This window comes from Macaca nemestrina, chromosome 6, assembly GCF_043159975.1.
Source record: "Macaca nemestrina isolate mMacNem1 chromosome 6, mMacNem.hap1, whole genome shotgun sequence".
Taxonomy (NCBI): domain Eukaryota; kingdom Metazoa; phylum Chordata; class Mammalia; order Primates; family Cercopithecidae; genus Macaca; species Macaca nemestrina.
Genome location: NC_092130.1, coordinates 153,180,396 through 153,204,034, shown reverse-complemented (window position 1 = coordinate 153,204,034; position 23,639 = coordinate 153,180,396). Strand labels below are relative to the sequence as shown.

Genomic DNA, 23,639 nt, shown 5'->3' with positions numbered 1-23,639 from the left:
AAGGAATTGGGAAACAATCAAAGATGAAAGGGCCAGAGACAATGTCCATGACCAAACCTTAACCTAAAACTTATTTGAGAAACAGGTAAGGTTAAGGAATGAAACTTACCACAGAAGATACCATGAAACTGATTTCTGGAGTTTTTCGCTCTGTTTATTCTCTCAGAATTAAACATTTAAGGTAGTGAGGCAATTTTAGTATTTTTGCTCTACCAAATATCTTCTTATTTCTCTGAGTGACTACATTTTTAATAAGCAAATATTGTAAGATTATAGAGTGAAGGAAAACTTTATAAAATGATTATTAAAGAAAGTAATTGACTTAAAATTGAGATCAATGTTGTGGTTTTTAAAACAGTAAATGCTACCTCCTAAATATATCTCCTTCTCACCATAATCTCTGGCACTGCCATACTTAATACTCCTTTTATCTCTGGTCTAGTGTCTTTTGACAGCCTCCTATCTAGTCTCCATCACTTGAACTTCCCCTCCAATATAATTTACTTACTGTCAAAATGTTACTGCTTTTCATTTAAAAAAATTATTATCCAAGATATAAAATAGTATCAAGATATTTAAGTTCCTACTATCCTTCAGAAAAAGTCCAAATTCTCCACCATGGCATTTAGGATCTCTTATGACCTGCTTTTATCTGTTTCTAGATTTGTCTACAACCACTCCCTATCACATACTATATGTCTAAACCATGCTTTCTGGACTTTCTCAACATTTTCTTATTTTCTCATGGCAATGCCTTGCATCACCTACTCCCTATTCTGACATGACTTCCCATCATCATTCCTGTCCCCATCTGGAATTCACATACTGTGTGACACCCTACTCTAGACCCTCCTCAACTCTTTATATCACAGATAGTTTGCAATTATTCCTTATCTATGAGGTTTTTTTTGAATAGTAAATAGACCTTTTCTAGATAAATAATATTAATCAATAGTACTCTATACCATAAGAGAAATAAAATTTTTAAAAATATAAAAAAAAAACAAAACAAAACAAAACAAAAAAACAGTAAATGGTTCTGTTAACATTAGGAAAAACAATAATACTTTTATTTTTCTAAATAGTATCATTTTTCTTAAAATTTAAATAAATTACATTAAACTTACATCCTTAGATGTTTTGTTTTCTTTTAAAAATATTAATATAGAATATAATTTCAAAAGAATTGGAAGATTTCAGGTAAGGTACTTCTAGCACAGTCTATAGACTATATTCTGGGAGAAAAAGTAGACTTTGTTTAAAACCACTTTCTGTGTGCTACATACAAAAGTGATTATGTTCACTCCATGAAATATCCTTGAGTTAATTAAGTTACAAGAAGACTAACTGAATAGCCCTGTTTGTTTGAATTTTTGGCATTAGTACTGTGAATAAGTGAAATTGATTTTCTACAGAGTTATTTTCATTCAGTATTACCAACTAGGCTCTGGCTCTCTAAGTATGACAAACATGTTTTTAAAATGGATTATTTATAAAGCATAAAGAAGAACATTTTGGAAGACCATAACAATACCTATGAATAATGCTTACATGAATTAGAAGTTTGATTTCAGAGTACACTATCTCTATGTTTTCAATAAGCTGTTGAGCAAGCCAAGGATTCTTAATTCAAAGCACATTCAGCATTTATACAGACCCAGCTTTTTATTCTCTTGCTGTTTTCAAAGATGTATACAAAATTAATATAAGCTCTCTAATCAATTACACAATCCAGGAGCATAGAATATAAAAAATAAATGGTCCAAACCAATTTAACTGTATTTATTAGAGTTAAATATGCTAAAAAAATTTGTCAAGGTGGCAAGTAATTATTTGTTGTATACAATTATACAGAGAGTTTTAAACAGCTTTTTATAATAAATTGGTATAAAAAAATCTGACCATCGTGACCAAAGATGGTATTTTGCTGAATGGCCCTGAAGTGTCTTAGTTACAATTTCTAACATTCCCTGGCAAATTCCTAAAAATGATTTACACAACTAGAGACTATTTATAGAGGGTAGGTTCACTGTTATACTTAATCTGAATCCTGGAAGGGGTGGAGCGTGGAGGGAGTTATTCCTAACAGAAAACAGTAGCCTGTGGAGTAAGGATGGGGGGAAAGTAATCCTTTATTTACCTCCCTACATTTTAATCAATATATTAGCATTTCTGTTTTGGAGTTCTCATTCTGTAACCACTTGTGGCTCTAAAATGAATTGCTTAACCCACACAAACAAAATGAGGAAAACCCCACAAATCATATAGAACAGGGGTCTTCATTTTATGATGCCTGTACCTATGGCATTACGCAAAAGCTTTCTAAAAACTCATGCACACATTATTTTAAGGGAATGCTTTTCTAGATACTTAACTTTTATATACACTCTTTCCTGGTTGATCTGCTTAACAACTAGTGTTCCTATTTCAATCTTCTCCTTCACTGGTATGCTTCTGTCATTTTTACAAGTACAAGCACATTTTATATCTCAATAAGGTATATTCCCCTATACTGTAAAATGTTCAGAACAATTAAGAAGAGAGATAGTTCTAAGTGTAATACTTAAAGTCTTCCTTACAAAAACATCATAACCCTGCCATACACCTTAATTAAATACATTTCCAGTAAAATTTATTTTATAATTAAACATTTCCAAAAGTTGTAATATATCATGTTAACGTGGTCAATGGTGAACAACTGAAAAATGAAATGCTGTCTTAAATCAGGAAAACACTTTATTGGCAAAGGAAATATTTTAAAGTGTATGTAAATTATAAATAATTTAAATATAATACACACAATATGTTTTCTGTTTTTAAATATATATAAACATGCATAAAAATATTGAAGAAATATTTTTAAGAAGATAAATTTAAAGCAAAGTTCAATGATAAAAAATACAAAAAATATTACTGTTTAAGAGGAGCTTGTTTATTTGCTCTTTTTATGGATACTTGAAAATCACTCTGTAAGAGTAAATGTAATACATCTGAAAGTAATGTAAATTTTAAAAAACTTAAAATTTGGTGGGGAATACATCCTTTATTACTGTTTACATTAATAATAAAAAATTAAAAGATCAATGAAAATGTGACAAGAATATTAAAAAAATTATAGATTCAAGAGAAAAAAGATTGAAAATAACGAATCCAGAAGCCATTCTATTTGTCTATTCTGCCTGGTATCTGCTCTATAATGTATTTATTGTTTAATTTCCATAAATACTGTGGTTTTGTGTCAGTTTCTGGTTTTTTTTGGGGGGTACACTGATAGGCAAACAGAGTTAGATTCATTTTGCGAGGACTGACATCAATTTTAATTCTCTCAAAATGTATACCATGGAAGGCAACAACTCTGATTCCAAGGCTCTGGTGTTGTTTTTCCAGGTTTATCAATAACTTGTCTCTGACTGTCAGGACAGATAACCTGAACAATGAACACCATTGGATCATTTATTAATTACTTTATTTATTTGTATTTTTAATTGACATATGACATCGCATGTTTTTGTAATGTAAAATGTGATGTTTCAAAGTATGTATATATTGTGAAGAAGTCAAATCTAGCTAATTAACAAATACATCAGCTCACATAGTTATTTTTCTGGTGAATACACATAACATTAACTTTTTATTTCTCAAGAATTCAATATATCATCATCAACTACAATCATCTTGCTCTACATATCCTGAAATTTATTCCTTCTATCTAACTGTAAGCATGTATCCTCTGATTAACATCACCGCAACTCCCCTTGACCCCTAGCTCTGATACCAACTATTGCACTTTCTACTTCTATGAGATCAATTTTTTTACATACCAGTAGGAGTCATATTATGATATATTTGTCTTTCTGTGCCTGGCTTATTTCACTTAACACAATGTCCTCCAGGTTCTTCCATGTTGCTCACAAATGACAGGGTTTTCTTTTTTTTTTTTTTACTGCCAAATAGTATACCACATTTTCTTTCTTTATTCATCTATTGGTGAACATTTAGGTTCATTTTCTATTTTGATTATTGTGAATAGTACTGCAGTGAACAACGATATGCAGATGTCTATTCAAGATAATGATTTTATTTACTTTGGATGTATACCCATATGGGATTGATTAATCACATGTTAGTTCTACTGTTAATTTTGTGAAGAACCACCTTACTGTTTTCCATTATGACTGTATTAATTTACATTCCCAGTAATAGTGTGTAAAGATTCCCTTATCTCCACATCCTTGCCAACCATTTTTATCATGCAACTTTTTGATAATAGCCATCCTAACCAGGTGAAGTGATATCTCACTGTGGCTTTGACTTGCATTTCCCTGATGTTTAGTGATGTCGAGTATTTTTCATATACCTGTTAGTCAACTATATGTCTTATTTTGAGAAATGTCTGTTAAGGTCTTTTGTGCATTTTTTTAATTAGGCTATCATTATTATGCTTTTGAGTTATTTGAGTTTCATATATATTTTGGGTATTGATCCCTTTTCAGATATATAGTTTGCAAAAATTTTCTACCATTTTGTAGATTACCTATTTCCTCTGTTGATTGTTTCCTTTGCTGTGAAAAAGCTTTTTATGGCTGGGCTTGGTGGCTCATGCCTGTAATCCCAGCATTTTGGGAGGCCGAGGTGGCTGGATCACCTGAGGTCAGGAGTTCGAGACCAGCCTGACCAACATAGAGAAATCCCGTCTCTATTAAAAATACAAAATTAGTCGGGTGTGGTGCTGCATGCCTGTAATACCAGCTACTCAGAAGGCTGAGGCAGGAGAATCGCTTGAACCTGGGAGGCAAAGGTTGTGGTGAGCTGAGATCAGAAACTCCGTCTCCAAAAAAAAAAAAAAAAAAAAAAAAAAAAAAAAGCTTTTTATTCACATGTAATCCCAATTGCCTAATTTTGTTTTTGTTGCTTTTTTTTTTTTCTGATGTCGTTACAAAACACTACTTGCTTACACCAACATCATGAAGCATTTTCCCTGTTATCTTCTAATAGTTCCTAGTTCCAGATCTTAAATTTAAGTCTTTAATTCATTTTGAGTTGATTTTTGTGTCTGGTGAGAGATAAGGGTCTACTTCAATTCTTTTGCATTTGTATATCCTGTCTTCTCAACACAATTTTTTTGAGAAGATGATCCTTTCTCCAGTGTGTGTTCTTGGCACGTTTGTTGAGAATCAGTTGGCTGCAAGTGCATGGATTTATTTCTGGCTCTCTATTCTCTTCCATTGGTTTACATAACCATTTTTTTTTTTAAATTATACTTTAAGTTGTAGGGTACATATGCACAACATGCAGGTTTGATACATTGGTATTCATGTGCCATGTTGTTTTGCTACATCCATCAACTTGTCATTTACATTAGGTATTTCTCCTAATGCTATTCTTCCCCTAGCTCCTCACCCCCGGACAGTCCCTGGGGTGTGATGTTCGCCACCGTGTGTCCAAGTGTTGTCATTGTTCAATTCCCACCTATGAGTGAGAACATGTGGTGTTTGGTTCTCTATCCTTGTGATAGTTTGCTGAGAATGATGGTTTCCAGCTTCATCCATGTCCCTGCAAAGGACATGAACTCATCCTTTTTTTATGACCGCATAGTATTCCATGGTGTATATGTGCCACATGTTCTTAATCCAGTCTATCATTGCCGGATATTTGGTTGGTTCCAAGTCTTTGCTATTGTGAATAGTGCTGCAATAAACATACATGTTCATGTGTCTTTATAGTAGCATGATTTATAAACCTTTGGTTATACAACCAGTAATGGGATTGCTGGGTCAAATGGTATTTCTGGTTCTAGATCTTTGAAGCCACACTGTCTTCCACAATGGTTGAACTAGTTTACACTGCCACCAACATTGTAAAAGCATTCCTATTTCTCCATATGCTCTCCAGCATCTGTTGTTTCCTGACATTTTAATGATTGCCATTCTAACTGGCGTGAGATGGTATCTCATTGTGGTTTTGAATTGCATTTTTCTGTGGAAACCAGTGATGATGAGCATTTTTCATGTGTCCGTTGGCAGCACAGATGGTTACATAACAGTTTTTATGCCAGGACCATGCTGTTTTTGTTACTGTAGATTTATAGTATATTTCAGTCATGTAGTGTGATGCCTCTTGCTTTATTACTTTTGCTTGAGTTTGCTTGTGGTTTTTGCTTATGTTTTTGTAATGTAAAATGTGATGTTTCAAAGTATGAATACATTGTGGGAAGGTCAAATCTAGCTAATTAACAAATACATCACCTCACATAGTCATCATTTTTCTGGTGAATCCACATAACATTTATGATTTTCATTCAAATTTTAGAGGCTGGCATGAGTTTGTGTTACTAAGGTGAATATGGTTCCATAGTCATTTACATCAAAGAGAAAGAGAGGCTACAAAAAAATATATATATATGTTTTATGAGGATGTGAAACACAGGACATTTTGTTGTATTTTTTTCCACTGTATTAAGTATTTAAAAAAAAAATCTCTTCTTTTTCTTTGTATTAGTTTTTAAGGGTCCAAAGTTTTGTGTAATTAAAATGTGAAATTCAGTGAATGAGATGTATTACTTGCCAACAGTACCTATTAAAAACCTAAATATTGGCAGAAGTTTGATCACTGGAAAGATTTAGATGAAGCTTGTGATTATATAATTTTTAAACTAATATAATGTCATTTTTAAAACATATTAGTTGATGAGCTATTTTGGAAGTAAAATTATGTAAGGGGAAAGTACCAAAAATACATGTCTAACATACAACCTGTTGAACTACGAGCAGATTCTGACCTTAGAAAGATGGTAATCTTCTATTATCTGTCTCAGGATTTTATCCTTTGCAACCAGGAATTTAGGAAGCCACAATATCAAATTACTCAGTACAGATACCCCACCATCTCCTGTTGTAAGATTATTCTCCTACCCAGTTTATCAAGATTTTCAAAAAAAAATTCTTCATCATAAATCTACAGTGAAATGTCTCAATTAAGGATTTCAGTATAAATACAAACACATACTTAAAAGAAAGCATAAATAAGAATTATTCAAATTATGTAAAATGTGATACCAGATGGAAAGTGACTTTACTCCTAATTGTTGATTTCCTCTACAATGAACAATTTAACATGCTGTGAAATTCCTGGACTCAATTCCACATCAGACCTAAAATTCAGACCGTGGTAGCTTAGTGAGTCTCACCGTATCCAGGATACACTTTGGTTTCAACAAAAGAGGCATGAGGCAGGGTTATTCTTAGCTTGAGAGTGAGAAGAAAGTCTTGCACAGAACTCTAAGGGAGTCAGCTTCTTGATGCAGATACATACACTGTTACTTACTTAATTCAAATATGCAGAAACAGTTACTGATGATGTAAAAGTTGTACAGTCCATTGAAAGCCATATGCAACAAGTTGAGGGTGTGTAAGCAAGTACTGAGTCATATAGGGTACAGGTTACTTCTTGGTTATTGAGGGGAATCTTTTTCACTATTGTTACCGAAAAAGAATGAGAAATTTCATAAAATGCAAGCTCACTGGAGAGAAAGGAAGACAAGCATTGACACAGGATTGCACTGCTCTTATATCTGAATATTCTTTGTGAGATTTTTTGAAACTACACTTTTGTATTTCCTTATTTTAGACACCTCTGTGTGTGTATTTGAACTTATCTGCTACTTCTTCACCTATGTATGTCTGCTCGGGCTTTCTGTGAACAAGATCAGTGGTGCACAGGGTCAAATCCTATATGGTTTCTAATGCACTAAACCCACCAAAGGGTGCCAAAGACATGAGGAATGTCTCAGAGGGACCCAGTCAATAATAAGCTAGAGAGTTTTTTCCAGGAGGGAGGAAAGAGGTGACTCACAAAAGACGTCTTATTGATGTGAGATAGTAAATCAAAAATAGCTATTAGCATTAATTGCCAATAGTATAACTAGAGAATTTTGAAGCAGGACACAAAAGTCTCAGAGAAGATAAATTACTTTCAAAATGGCAACAGAATGGTAATTGATAGAGTGAATTTATTTATTATTTTTCATTCAAACCTGATATGTTTGATAGTAAAAAGGGAAATGCTAAAATAATTACAGGGTCAACTTATCTATGGCATGCCTAACACAGGTCTATTCTGGAAAAATTAGGGTTTTGTTTTTTGTTTTTTGTTTTTTCCCAGGTTGAAATGTGTGACTTTCTAGACCAAAAGTTCCTCTCAAGTTCGGAAAGTTTCTTTCAAGACTCCCAGGCTAGAAAAGTTCTCAAGGATAGTCATGAAAACTAATATATCACTCATTTCTGAGCAAACTTAAAAAACTTTAAGACTCCCAAACACAGACAGAATCATATACATCCCATGGAATTGAAGGCACATCTGTCATCTCAAGAGTATCCCAGGTTAGGATACAGGTGATAAACTTAACTATCCTCCAACATTTTATAGGAGCTTAAATATGCACTGTGACCAAAGCTTAGCTCGAGACTTTTAAAATAAATTTACACCTAAAAATTAACCTTTAGATTTTTATCAAATCTAATATTTACTGGCTCATATCTTAAAGATAAATTTATATCAGTAAACATATTGCTCTTTCCCTTCACTAGGAAATCATTCAATATAGAACTTGGTGGAATTACCATTTAAATCATTTTATAAATCCTCACACAAACTGATATTGCCATTAGTGTGAGGATTTAGCAATGAAACGAAAAGTTACGTGCAAAATTGGTATATACAGCCTGTGTTTAAATTTGTCATGTTTGTGAAAGTCCAAAGAGATTATTTATTACCCTTGATATTATTCTTTGTTTCTCAAATTTTTAATGATAAATACCAATCATGCAATACTCTTACAGCACTGATATAAATGCTGTTTAACTCAATCTTTGCATCCTTATTTTTCTTAGACAATATTTTGAGGAGGGCCTTTATTGGTTTAAAGGATACAACTATTTCAAGAATTGTGGTACTCTTAGCCAATGAAGTAGACAAACATTAATGTAAGATTTAGTATTAAATTATGTACAACTTTTTATACATTGTGATTTTGATATATTTACAGAGTCTATCCACATCTCAACAGTATGATTTTATAATATTTTCTTCACTCCCCAAATAAATCCTGCACCCGATGGCAATTACTTCCCCTTTATTTCTCTCCCCAGGCCCTGGAAATATAAACTTCATTCTGACTCTATGGATTTGTCTATTCTGAACATTTTCTATAAATGGCCTTTCTATTATTCGTAAACTTTATTTTCTTAACATTGGTTATTGTTGAAAGATTATTTCAGTAGAATTCACAGAAAAATATGGCACTCAATCAAATTAGCACCATTTTACCATTCTGCAATTACATATATAGATGAAAAAGTGTGCTATTTTCTCTACTTTTAAAAGTAGGTAAATGTAATTACTCTAAAAATAAAATAACAAGCAGTAAAATATAATGTTACAAAAGGAGAAAGAACAATTTGAGTGTTGCTTACTTAATCTTATTTAAATCTCCCTAAAAGAACAGCTATTGTTTCTTTCCTAGGATAATCCTTCTTTGCTCACTCACATAGCTCCTTACGTAAACTCCTAGCACTTTAATTCTGAACTACGCATTTCATGTCAATCCTTTTACTTAACACAGCAGGAAAGATTTAATTTACACATTTCAATAGTATGCAGTACTTTATTCCACTTTTCCCCAACTTAAGCTGCCTTCCCTAAATATTGCATAAGTCTGTGGTAATTTGGTTTCATGTTTTTTATTTAAATTATATACAGTAATACTACTGAAATTAATCTCAATGCAGCCTTTTAAAATAATCAAAACAGAAGCAGACTGAAAGTAATTTAAATTAAAACACATAACAAAATGATATGGCTTCCTAAGGAAGAACAGTATTATAATTATAATTTAGGAAATAATTACAATTTAGGAAGGAAAAGAAACCTAATGTGTATTCCATTTCAGTATTGGACTATAGGTCACCATGCTACATACAAAAAGAAAATACAAGAGGAAGGATAAAATGATTATTCAGACAGTGTATTATATATATATATATGTGTGTGTGTGTGTGTGTATACAAAACTGATTTATTTAAACTGTGAATTTAGTAATAATAAATTCTTTTTTATGTCTTATACAAAACTGATTTATTTAAACTGTGAATTTCATGATAATACTTTTTTTGTGTGTCTTATGGAGGCATTTTATAGATTTGATATTTCTGGAATAATGTACACAACTGTGGCCCAGTTACTCCTTAATGATTAAACTCCCAATGCTGTAGTAAAACTAAATTGATCAGGTCAATGTAATTGACTTTCAGTCCTGACTCTGGTACAACTGGCTTAATGATGTAGCTTGATCTTTCCCAAACTCAGTTTCATTTCTGAAATATTAGGACTGTAAAGCACTTCAGCATTTCTCAAACATTTATACATATTACTGCTTATGTAAACGAGAAGACACATTTGAAAATACTAGGTAGATAACTTCTAAGCTCCTTTTGACTTCATTTTTTTTATTTATTTACCAGACATAACATGTGTTAGAAAATATAGTCTTAGAACAATTTCTGATTACATACACCACTAATGAAAAATTTACTTTTTCAGTGAAATTTCAGGGATTTTTTTATTGCTTCCAGCATTTTCACATGCAAAATACACTATTATACATTTTCCTTTGAGATCTGTGTCAAATATGACCAAAGGTGAAAAGTGTTTTAATTATGTTTGTGATTTATAAAGTAACCACATAACTTATTGTCCAAATCAGGGCTCTTTTGAGAGTCAAATGAGGTGTTAATAAAAAATACACCAAAAAGACAATGGTTAAAATGAAAATGTCCTGGGTAGTGAGACACATTTTCATCATATTTGTAAATAGATAGGTAATCAAATTGCAAAATAACCTTACAGGAGAAAATATAGCTTTAAATGTTGTCTACTAGATACATCAATATACACACCAATTTTACTTGTTGTTAGCTTATCAAGAAAGAATGCTCTCTTTTGGACACTGTTTTCTGTTGTTATTTGGCATTTTGTCTGTTCCCACAAATCACTTGCAAATGGTCTTCAATGTAAATATCAAATCAATCTGGATAATGTCAGAGCAGCAATTTGGTGGTCCCTTCTCTGATATAAAGACACTAGACATTATCTATAATACTTCGCACTCGCTACTCACACATATACATTGCCATGACTGAAGATTTATATCCCCCCAAATTCCTATGTTGAAATCCTGACCCCCAAAGTGATGGTATTAGGAGGTGGGGTCTTTTGGAGATTATTCGGTCATGAGGATGGAGCCCTAATGCATGAGATTAGTGCCCTTATAAAAGAGAATCCAGAGGGATCTTTTACACCTTTCAGTCATGTGAGGACACAGAAGAAGAACTAGAAAGCACAGCCTCACAAGACACCAGATTTGCTGGTGCCTTGATCTGGGACTCCCTAGTCTCCAGAACTGTGATATGTAAACATTTGCTGTATAAACCACCCAGTTTATGGTGTTTCTGTTGTAGCAGCCCAAGTGAAATAGAACAACATTTATAATTTCATTTACTCAAGTAAATAAGATTAATTAAAAAATAAAAATAGGTAAACCTTTAATTAAACATATATCACAAATGTTAGAGCAACGGAATTTGAATCAAGTTTTCAATATGACATGAGGGTTCTGGTATCTACTTTGTTCCTTGGTATCAAGTTTATTTCTCGAAATAGTTTATGTTTTTAAGTTTGGTTACCTGTCCAAAGGGGAAAGGAAAATCCTACTTGTAAGTATTGTTATAAAGCAGAAATCCTGTAATTCTGTATGTAACGATTTTATAAAACATAATCAGACTGTTGTGATTGTTTTACATATCAGTGGATATATATTTATAGTAATACATTTTTACATGTAAACTTTAAATTGTAACTATTTGTAGTTCTATATACAGGTATTTCACTGACCCTGTGGGCATAATAATAACAATGCATTTACTAAGTTATTCTTCCAGTTCTTTTCCATATGGGTTAGTTGCATTTTCTATGTGATATATATGTATATATTCAATAGAGAATATCTGAGTCACCAACAGTCTAAATACAATAAAATTGTGCCCACATTTAACGCACCACTTTCTTCAAGCCCGGTGCCATTTTGTACCTATTCGATTTTGACTAAACATTTTATTAAAAACGTGGTAAATTAGTATGGTGTGATGTCTACAATAGAAACTTAGCTATGGCTCCTTCATATAATTTAAGGCAAGTTTTTTCCCTGTTAAATTTTATGTTTATAAATATACCTTGCTAATATTATGTTCCTGTTGGAAATTGAGCAGGAAAACTACATGCTACATTTTCAGCAATTGCTTGGACTATTTTACATAAACATATCTACATATCACTATGTATATTACTATAGAGATATATCACTAGTTATCTGTTACTAAGTCTCTTACAACACTGTAGGAGGAATTATTGCTTATTTTCTGCCTTTTGTTTGCTGGCATAGTCACAGAAAGGTAGCGATGGAGAAGGAGGTATGTTACACATCAAGAACTATATGTCCTAGTTTTTTTTAATCCATTATATTACCCAGTGTTCTCTAAACATGCTATTGTCTCTGCATTATAATAATGCATATTAAAATAGAAATAAGTACAGCAAAAACTATGATGAAAATGATAAACAATTAAAAATACATTAGTCTAATTGATGCATGCATTTGGGAATAATCCTGCCTCTTAATAAAGATGTACTGATTTATGTAGTTCATGCATCCCACATTTATAAAACTTTTATGTGTTTTTAACAGCATTTAATTGTATTATTTTAAAAAATAATAATTTCAATATATTTAGATAGTTGTGCAAATACATTGTTTTTAATTTTTATGTTATAAATACCATTTATGATGGTTATTCTCTCACATAGAAACTTTGAAAGAAAAGTAAAAAATGTTACTTGCTTGCAGATAATGGATCAAGTCAGATCATTACTTTCCTGGAAATTAATCCTTGCATTCTCAATCATAATGACAGGTTGTCAGCATATTGCCAAGGAGATGACACACACATAATGTAAATGACAAGAACTATCAATGCATCTCAAAATGTACAGCTAAGTGGTAAGACATAAACCAGTATTTCTCATTGCTACATACACTAGTCATCAGAATACAGATAGAGTCTAATTAAGAAGGACTAGGGTTAATAATATTTTCAGTGATCTCATAGGAATTATGTAACCTAAATCTCCAAATAAATATAAAATAACTTTGTTATTTCAAACATTAATTTGGACTGAAAGAATAAACTGTTATTCTTGGGATTTTTAAAATAAAAACTCATAAATAACTTTCATTTATTATCATATCTAAGCTCATTATATGTCTGTTTGATATATAAGAAACCTTAGAGACCTACAAAGAGACTCAGACTCCCACACAATGATAATGGGAGACTTTAACACTGCAATGTCAATATTAGACAGATCAACAAGACAGAAGGTTAACAAAGATATCCATGACTTGAACTCAGCTCTGGACCAAGCGGACCTAATAGACATCCATAGAACTCTCCACCCCAAATCAACAGAACATACATTCTTCTCAGAACCACTTCACACTTATTCTAAAATTGAACACATAATTGGTAGTAAAACACTCCTCAGCAAATGTAAAAGAACATAAATCACAGCAAACTGTCTCTCTACCACAGTGCAATCCAATTAGAACTCAGGACTAATAAACTCACTCAAAACTGCAAAACTAAGTAGAAACTGAACAATTTGCTCCCGAATGACTACTGGGTAAATAACAAAATGAACGCAGAAATAAAGATGTTCTTTGAAACCAATGAGAACAAAGACACAATGTACCAGAATCTCTGGGACACATTTAAAGCAATGTGTAGAGGGAAATTTATAGCACTAAATTCCCTCAAGAGAAAGCAGGAAAGATCTAAAATTGACAGTCAAACATCACAATTAAAAGAACTAAGAAGCAAGAGCAAACAAATTCAAAAGCTAACAGAAAGCAAGAAATATCTAAGATCAGAGTAGAACTGAAGGAGATAGAGATACAAAAAAAATTTCAGAAAATCAATGAATCCAGAAGCTGGTTTTTTGAAAAGATTGACAAAATAGATAGACTACTAGCAAGACTAATAAAGAAGAAAAGAGAGAAGAATCAAATAGATGCAATAATAAAATGATGAAGGGTATATCACCACCGATCCCACAGAAATACAAACTACCATCAGAGAATACTATAAACACCTCTACACAAATAAGCTAGAAAATCTAGAAGAAATTGATAAATTCCTGCACACATACACTCTCCCAAGACTAAACCAGAAAGAAGTTGAATCTCTGAACAGACCAATAATAGGCTCTGAAATTGAGGCAATAATTAATAGCCTACCAACCAAAGAAAAGTCCAGGATGAGATGGATTCACAGTCAAATTCTACCAGAGGTAAAGAGAGGAGCTGGTACCATTCCTTCTGAAACTATTTCAATCAATAGAAAAAGAAGAAATCCTCCCTAACTCATTTTATGAGGCTCGCATCATTCTGATACCAAAGTCTGGTAGAGACACAGAAAAAAAAAAAAAAAAAAAAAAAGGAATTTTAGGCCAATATCCCTGATGAACATCTATGTGAAAATCCTCAACAAAATACTGGCAAACTGAATCCAGCAGCACATCAAAAAGCTTGTCCACCACGATCAAGTCAGCTTCATTCCTGACAAGCAAGGCTGGTTCAACATATGCAAATCAGTAAATGTAATCCATCACATAAATAGAACCAACAACAAAAACCACATGATTATCTCAATAGATGCAGAAAAGACCTGCGACAAAATTCAACAGCCCTTCATGCTAAAAACTCTCAAAAAACTAGGTATTGATGGAACACATCTCAAAATAGAAAGAGTTATATATGACAAATCCACAGCCAATATCATACTGAATGGGCAAAAACAGGAAGCATTCCGTTTGAAAACCAGTACAAGACAAGGATGCCCTCTCTCACCACTCCTATTCAACATAGTGTTGGAAATTGTGGCTAGGGCAATTAAGCAAGAGAAAGAAATAAAGGGTATTCAGTTAGGAAAAGAGGAAGTCAAACTGTCTCTGTTTGCATATGACATGATTGTATATTTAGAAAACCCCATTGTCTCAGTCCAAAATCTCCTTAAGCTGATAAGCAACTTTACCAAAATCTCAGGATACAAAATCAATGTGAAAAAATCACAAGCATTCCTATACACCAATACTAGACAAACAGAGAGCCAAATCATGAGTGAACTCCCCTTCACAATTGCTTCAAAGAGAATAAAATGCCTAGGAATCCAACTTAGGGATGTGAAGGGACCTCTTCAAGGAAAACTACAAATCACTGCTCAACGAAATAAAAGAGGACACAAACAAATGGAAGAACATCCCATGCTCATGGATAGAAAGAATCAATATCATGAAAATGGCCACACTGCCCAAAGTAATTTATAGATTCAATGCTATCCCCATCAAGCTACCACTGACTTTCTTCACAGAATTGGGAAAAAAAAAAAAAAAAAAAAAAAAAAAAAACTACTTTAAAATTAATATAGAACCTGCATTAACAAGACAATCCTATGCAAAAAGAACAAAGCTGGAGGCATCACGCTACCTGACTTCAAACTATATGACAAAGCTACAGTAACTAAAACAGCTTGGTACTGGTACAAAAACATATAGACCAATGGAACAGAACAGAGGCCTCAGAAACACCACCACACATCTACAATCACCTGATCTTTGACAAATTTGACAAAAGCAAGTAATGGGGAAAGGATTCCCTAGTTAATAAATGGTGCTGGGAAAACTGGCTAGCCATATGTAGAAAGCTGAAACTGGATCCCTTTCTTACACTGTATACAAAAATTGACTCAAGATGGATTAAAGACTTAAATGTAAGACCTAAGACCATAAAAACCCTAGAAGAAAACCTAGGACATACCATTCAGAACATAGGCATGGACAAAGACTTCATGACTAAAACACCAAAAACAATGGCAACAAAAGCCAAAATATACAAATGGGATCTAATTAAACTGAAGAGCTTCTGCAGAGCAAAATAAACTATCATCAGAGTGAACAGGCAACCTACAGAGTGGGAGAAAATCTTTGCAATCTATCCATCTGACACAGGGTTAATATCCAGAATCTACAAAGAACTTAAACAAATTTACAAGAAAAAAATAAACCACCCCATCAAAAAGTGGGCAAAGGATATGAACAGACACTTCTCAAAAGAAGACATTTATGCAGCCAACAGACATATGCAAAAATGCTCATCATCACTGGTCATCAGAGAAATGCAAATCAAAATCACAATGAGATACCATCTCACACCAGTTAGAATGGCAATCATTAAAAAGTCAGGAAACAACAAGTGCTGGAGAGGATGTGGAGAAATAGGAAGGTTTTTACAATATTGGTGGGAGTGCAAATTAGTTCAACCATTGTGGAAGACAATGTAGTGATCCCTCAAGGATCTAGAACTAGAAATGCCATTTGACCCAACAATCCCATTACTGGGCATATACCCAAAGAATTACAAATCATTCTGCAACAAAGACACATGCATGTGTATGTTTATAGTGGCACTATTCACAACATCAAAGACTTGGAACCAACCCAAATGTCCATCAATGATAGACTAGATCAAGAAAATGTGGCCCATATACACCATGGAATACTATGCAGCCATAAAAAAAAATGAGTTCATGTTCTTTACAGGGACATGGATGAAGCTAGAAACCATCATTCTAAGCAAACTATCACAAGGACAGAAAACCTAACACTGCATGTTCTCACTCAAAAGTGGGAGTTGAACAATGAGAACACATGGACACAGGGCAGGGAACATCATACACCAGGCCAGTTGGAGGGTGGGGAGCTAGGGGAGGGATAGCATTAGGAGAAATACCTAATGTAAATGATGAGTTGATGGGTGCAGCAAACCAACATGGCACATGTATACCTATTTAACAAACTTGCTTGTTGTGCACATGTATCCTAGAACTTAAAGTATAATAATAAACAAATATATATATGTATATTTATATAATAATGTATACACATCTAGAAAACAAAACAAAAACGAAGAAGAAAGTAAACTGAACTGTAATTTTGAAGATTATGAAAATGCCTTTTTGATCAGAATACACGTGCAAAGTTTTTCTCAAATCAGAGTACCACAGACTTTTGGTGAGTTCATATTCCTATGTTTGTTGCCTCAATATTTTTTCTTCATTTTACAACATATTTGGACACAGACTGGACAATCTAAGAAAGAAAATACATCCTGGCTGCATGTATTGGTCCATTTTCTTGCAGCTGATAAAGACATGCCAGAGACTGATCAATTTACAAAAGAAAGAGGATTAATGGACTCACAGTTAGTTCCACATGTCTGGGAAGGCCTCACAATCACGGTGGAAGGTGAAACGCACATCTCACATAGCAGCAGACAAGAGAAGAGAACTTGTGCAGGGAAACTCCCCTTTATAAAACCATCGGTTCTCATGAGACTTATTTACAGTCATGAGAACAGCACAGGAGAGACCCGCCATGATTCAATTACCTCCCACAGGGTCCTTCCCACAACACATGAGAATTGTGGGAGCTACAATTCAAGATGAGATTTTGCAGGGGACATAGGCAAACCATATAATTTCACCCCTGACCCCTTTCAAATCTCATGTCCTCAAATTTCAAAAGCAATCATGCCTTTCCAGTAGTCCCCCAAAGTCTTAACTCATTTCAGCCTTAACTCGAAAGTGCACATTCCAAAGTTGCATCTGAGGCAATGCAAATTCCATCTACCTATGAGCCTGTAAAATAAAAGCAAGTCATTTACTTCCTAGATGCAGTGGGAACACAGGCATTGGATGAATACACCTATTTCAAATGGGAGAAATTTGTCAAAATAAAGGGGCTACAGGCCTCATGCAAGTTCATAATTCAGCAGGGCAGTCATCTTAAAGCACCAAAATAATCTCCTTTGATTCCATGTCTAACATCCACATCATGCTGATGTAAAAAGGAGGCGCCCAGGTCCTTGAGCAGCTTTGACCCTGTGGTTTTCCAGAGTACAGTCTCCCTCCTGGCTGCTTTCATGGGCTGACGCTGAGTGTCTGTGGCTTTTCCAAGTGCACAGTGCAAGCTGTCAGTGGATCTACCATTCTGGGGTCTGAAGGACGATGGCCCTCTTCTAGCTCTAGGTGGTGCCCCAATAGGGACTTTGTGTGGGGGCTCCAACCCACATTGCCCTATGCAGTGTTTTAGCAGAGGTTCTCCATGAGGACCCTGCCCCTGCAGCAAACTTCTTTGTGGGCGTCTAGGCATTTCCATACATCTTCTGAAATCTAGGCAGAGGCTTCTAAACCTCCATTCTTGATTTCTATGCACTCGCAGGCTCAACATCATGTGCAAGCTTACAAGATTTGGCAACTTGCACCCTCTGAAACAATGGTCCAAGCTGTACCTTGGTCCCCTTTAACCATGGCTGGAGCACCTAGGACTCAGGGCACCAAGTCCGTAGGCTGCATAGAGAAGGAAGGCTTTGGGCCTAGGCCAGGAAACCATTTTCCTCCACTAGGCCACTGGGCCTATGATGGGAGGGGCTACCACAAAGACTTCTGACATATCCTGGAGACATTTTCCCTATTGTCTACATGATTAACGTTTGGCACCTCGTTACTTATGCAAATTTCTGCAGCTGACTTGAATTTCTCCTCAAAAAATGGGTTTTTCTCTTTTATTATATCATCAGGCTGCACATTTTTTGAACTTTTATGTTGTTTCCCTTTTAGAACTGAAATGCTTTTCACAGCACTCAAGTCACTTCTTGAATGCTTTGGTGCTTAGAAATTTCTTCTGCCAGATACCCTAAATCATCTCCCTCAAGTTCAAAGTTTCACAAATCTCTAGGGCAGGGGCAAAATGCTGCCACTGTCTTTGCTAAAACATAGCAAGAGTTACCTTTACTCCAGTTCCCAATAAGGTCCTCATCTCCATCTGAGGCCACCTCAGCCTGGATTTATTTGTCCATATCACTATCAGCATTTTGTTCAAAGCCATTCAATACATCTCTAGGAAGTTCTGAACTTTTCCACATTTTTCTGTATTCTTCTGAGCCCTTCAAACTGTTCCAACCTCTGCCTGTCACCCAATTTCAAAGTAGCTTCCACATTTCTGGGAATTTTTACAGCAGTGCCCCACTCTACTGGTACCAATTTACTGTACTAGTCCCTTTTCACACTGCTGATAAACACATACCTGAGATTGGGCAATTTACAAAAGGAAGAGGATTAATGGACTCACAGTTCCACGTGGGTGGGGAGGCCTCATAATCATGGCATAAGGTGAAAGACACATTTCACATGGAGGCAGACAAGAGAAGAGAACCTGTGCAAAACTCCTGTTTATGAAATCATCAGATGTCATGAGACTTATTCACTGTCAGAACAGCTCATGAAAGACCCACCCCCATGATTCATTTACCTTCCACCAGGTCCCTCCCACAACACGTGGTAATTGTGGGAGCCACAATTCAAAATGAGATTTTGCGGGGGTACCCAGCCAAACCATATTACTGCATTTTTGTGTCAAATGTTGAGGGACATAAAGGACTGAGAAATCTAGTCTGTCAGTTCTTAACTATAATACTTTTACCACAAATAAAAGGCTTATTTTGTGCACAATATTCTCTAACTTTTACCAGAAATGATTATCCAGTACTCCCTGGTAATGTGTTTAATAGCCCCTTAAGACTAAAATCATTTTTCAAATCACTTCATGTCTGTTGTTATATGGTCTTATGTGTGTGTCTTCGGCTAGAGAGGGGAAGAATATCACTGGCCCTGTTCTCAGAGAACTCACAATTTCACAGGAAATCAAGGAAGCAATCAAATAACAAACATTGTGATATTTACAACAGTAAAGGTAGCACAGAGAAGAGAAAGAATAATTTTGCCTGTAGTAAATATTTATTGAGTTGCATATGAGCCTCAATCTAGATAAATATATTTATATTATGTAAGACCAACAAAGAATTGTGATCCAAAATTTAAAAACCTTATTATATATTGTTGTGGGAAATATGAATAAATCAACATAAAGCCACAATAAGCTATGACTGAGTTATCCATAGTAAAGAATATCTGACTTCCCCAATGAACATATGATTTTATAAACTTCACTAGTAATCAGAGAACTGCCAATTAAAATAAGGAGAAAAAATAACCCTACACTAAGTTCAACAGCAAAACCACCAATCATTCAAAAAAAAAAAAATTGACAACAGTAACGTTGTTCTAGTAGCACTAACCTCAGCAGTAACATGGTGCCAAGGGGCTTCTTATACATTCTTGATAGAGTTAAATATTAGTATAGAAAATTTGGGGAGCCAGTTAGCAATACTACATACATTTGAAAATCTGCATTACCTACTCATTTATATGCATATATGTATAAAAAGACAAATATAAGCTGTATCTGTATTAGTCATTAATTGTTAACAATTTAAGAATCCATTAATAAGTAACAAATACACATATTGTAGTTTATACACTTATATATTTATTTATAAATGGAATAGTATTCCACAGTTAAACCAAAACAGGGAACGATAGCAAAAAGATAGTGAGAATATAACTCCATTTATTTAAAGTATTAACATATAAAAATGATAGACCATATATTCTATGTCATCAGTATATACATGCTTTAAGCCATACAGATATTTGTGGACATAACCATTGTGCTAGTTTCTCAGTATTGCCATAACAAAGTATCACAAAATGGATTGTCTAAAACAATAGAAATGTATTCTCTCACAACACTGGTAGCTAGAAGCCAAAAAATCAAGGAATCATCAGAGCCATGCTCACTCTGAAAGCTCTAGAGAAAAATATTTCTTCGTCTTTTCTTAGTTCCTGGTTATTGCTGGTAATACCTGGCATTCCTTGGCTTGCAGTGCTATGGCTCTAATTTCTGCCTTTATTATTGCTTAGTCATCTTTGCTTTGAGTGTCTGCATCTCTCTGTCTTTCTCTATTTTTAAAAGAACACCGGCCATTGTATACTTAATCCAGTATCATCTAGTCTTGACTTGTTTATATCTCAAATACCTTATTTCCAGATAAGGTCATATTCATAGGTTAACAGAGTTTCAACATACATTTCTGGAGGACAAAATTCAATTCAAAACAGTCATGTATGTCTAGAACTTTAGAATTCAATAATGTAGAAAAGTGAAAAAGGTGAGATTGCTAATGGCCATTGCTACTGCATGTTGTTAAGCTGAATGGCTCCACGTATACTTTTTCTTATTTAAAGTGATCAAATAATTTATCATCCAAAGCAGCCCACTTAAAGGAGTTAAATAGGAGGCAATTAACAATCACTTCATAATAATTGACTCTGCACTTTAGACTCAAAAGACTCGTGTGAGGATCCAGCAATATGTTGTGAAGGGTTATAAGAATTGGAGAGAAAGCTGGGTTCACTTCAGAAGACCCAAACTTTGATTCAAGACTGCTTTGTTGTCTCACCAGAGGCAAACAAATAACCATGTTGCCTTTGGGAGGAGACTGCTAACAACCATGGAGCAGACATAATCTGGAGATTTATTTTGCAATGTGTTGTATAACAATGTTGACTTAACTGCCTACATTTACATATCAGGCGATTTCACATGAAAATCCAGGTAGAAAGTGGAAAATATGGCAACAGTGGGATAGGAGGTGAATAGCTGCCTCTACCTGTGGATGAGGCATGTCCTCTCTGTTATCAAACTCTCATCACCTCTCTTATGATATCCTGTCTGCTTCATTCATTTATATCATCTGCTTGCCTCTGTTGGTATGGCAGTTAGCAACACCCATCTTCTGGTTTGGGGAGGATGGTGCTGCACTTACTTTCACCTACAAAGGACTAGGGGACCTTTTACACTCATTGTTTGATAGCAGGAATACTTGCAGGATGATGAACATCAGACTGGAATGGCAGGTTCCTCAATGCTACTCAAAACTTCTCTGCTGCAATTCCAACTTTACCTTTTGGGGCCCTCTTTGGAATCCTTTGATTATCCTTCTCCAGGGATTGAGATCACATGATAAACAGTCTTGGATTGGGTCAGGTTAAGCTATATACAGGTATGATAAATTCATAATTTTCAAACTGAGGTATGTGTACCTAAAGGTATGTGATGGCTTTTCATGGATTGCATGCTCAGGACAGTTTTCAGGAAATTAATTTCCAGATCCTCTATATATACTATACTCTTTCCTTAAATTGATCTGCTGAGAATGAGTCTTTGTTCATACTGTTTCTTTTCCCACATTAAAAAAAAAAAAAAAAAAAAAAAAAAGATATAGGGCTACCCATCCCAAATCTTAATATAATCCATTGCTCTTAATATGACACCAAAAACCTCAGCAAACAGAGGAAAGGTTTCTTTGATGATTAATCATAAATCCATAGAGCCTTGGGTTTTCACCTCTTATACACATGTTAAAGCTGATTATGATGTTAGATAACATAGAAATTGGGTGTTTGGACTCACAAATAGATTTCAGAATTCAGAATTCAGATATACGATAAAGTGGAGTGATGGTAATAACGACAATTTTTTTAATGACTTTTTCTTTTTCTCTTCTTGACTCTTGTCAAAGAATTTCTTGCTCTTGAGGGAGAGCCATGGGAGACTAAAACAAAGAAAATTAGTAGAAAGCACTGAATGCCAAAAATGTCTACTTTATATAATTATAATCAATTATTTTCCACTATTGTCAATATCCTTCTCTAGGACGTACCTTGACTGGGAAAAAAGTGACTTGGAAGAGCTAAAGCAGTACAGATTTACCATACCGATTATTTTAAATGTAACCAGAATGCCTTCTGGGAATGCCAAATTTTTATAAGATGCAGTAAATAGACCCCAAGGATAAAAACTTTCACATGGGTTCTTTCAGATTCAATGTGTGTTCATTAATAAAGTTGTCAGAACCCATTGTATCAAACCATAACATGAAACATTTATTCAATTACATTCAATTCTCGTCTTAGTCTGTTTTCTGTTGCTATAACAAAGTACCAGACTGGATAATTTATTTAAAAAAAGAAATTCAGCTCATGGTTCTGGAGACTGGGAAGTCCAAGAGCCTGGCACTGGAATTTGCTCAACATCTGGTGAGGGCCTTCTTGCTGCCTCAAATTTTGATAGAAGGGTGGAAGGGCAAAAGGTACATTTCCACTTAGGTCTCTCCTCTTCTTTTAAAGCCATGAGTCATATAATGGGGTCTACCCCATCAACATATGGATTTGAGGACTAATTTTTAAATATATGAAACTCAGGGGACACATTCAAACCATAGTTGTTTCTACCATTTTATCTTATAACATATTTCTTGTTTAATCATTCTCCAAAGCCAGTCAGCAGTATTCAATACCTGTACATAATTTTACTAGAGATATACCATGCCTTTTATCATTTTCCTGCTTTATATGAGAAATGGTGTATTGGTCATCTGTTTTTATAATTTAAAAATGGAAAAATTAATTATATTAGAACTTTATCTTAATTGTTTTTAGTGATCAGTTTCACGA

General features: G+C 34.2%; 1 long non-coding RNA gene across 1 annotated transcript in view; it reads left to right on the top strand.

The window, feature by feature from the left end:
* LOC105472994 (uncharacterized) overlaps positions 1–23,639 on the top strand; it is a 209,799-nt gene that overhangs the window by 86,927 nt on the left and 99,233 nt on the right. The gene's annotated exons all lie outside the window — the stretch shown is intronic.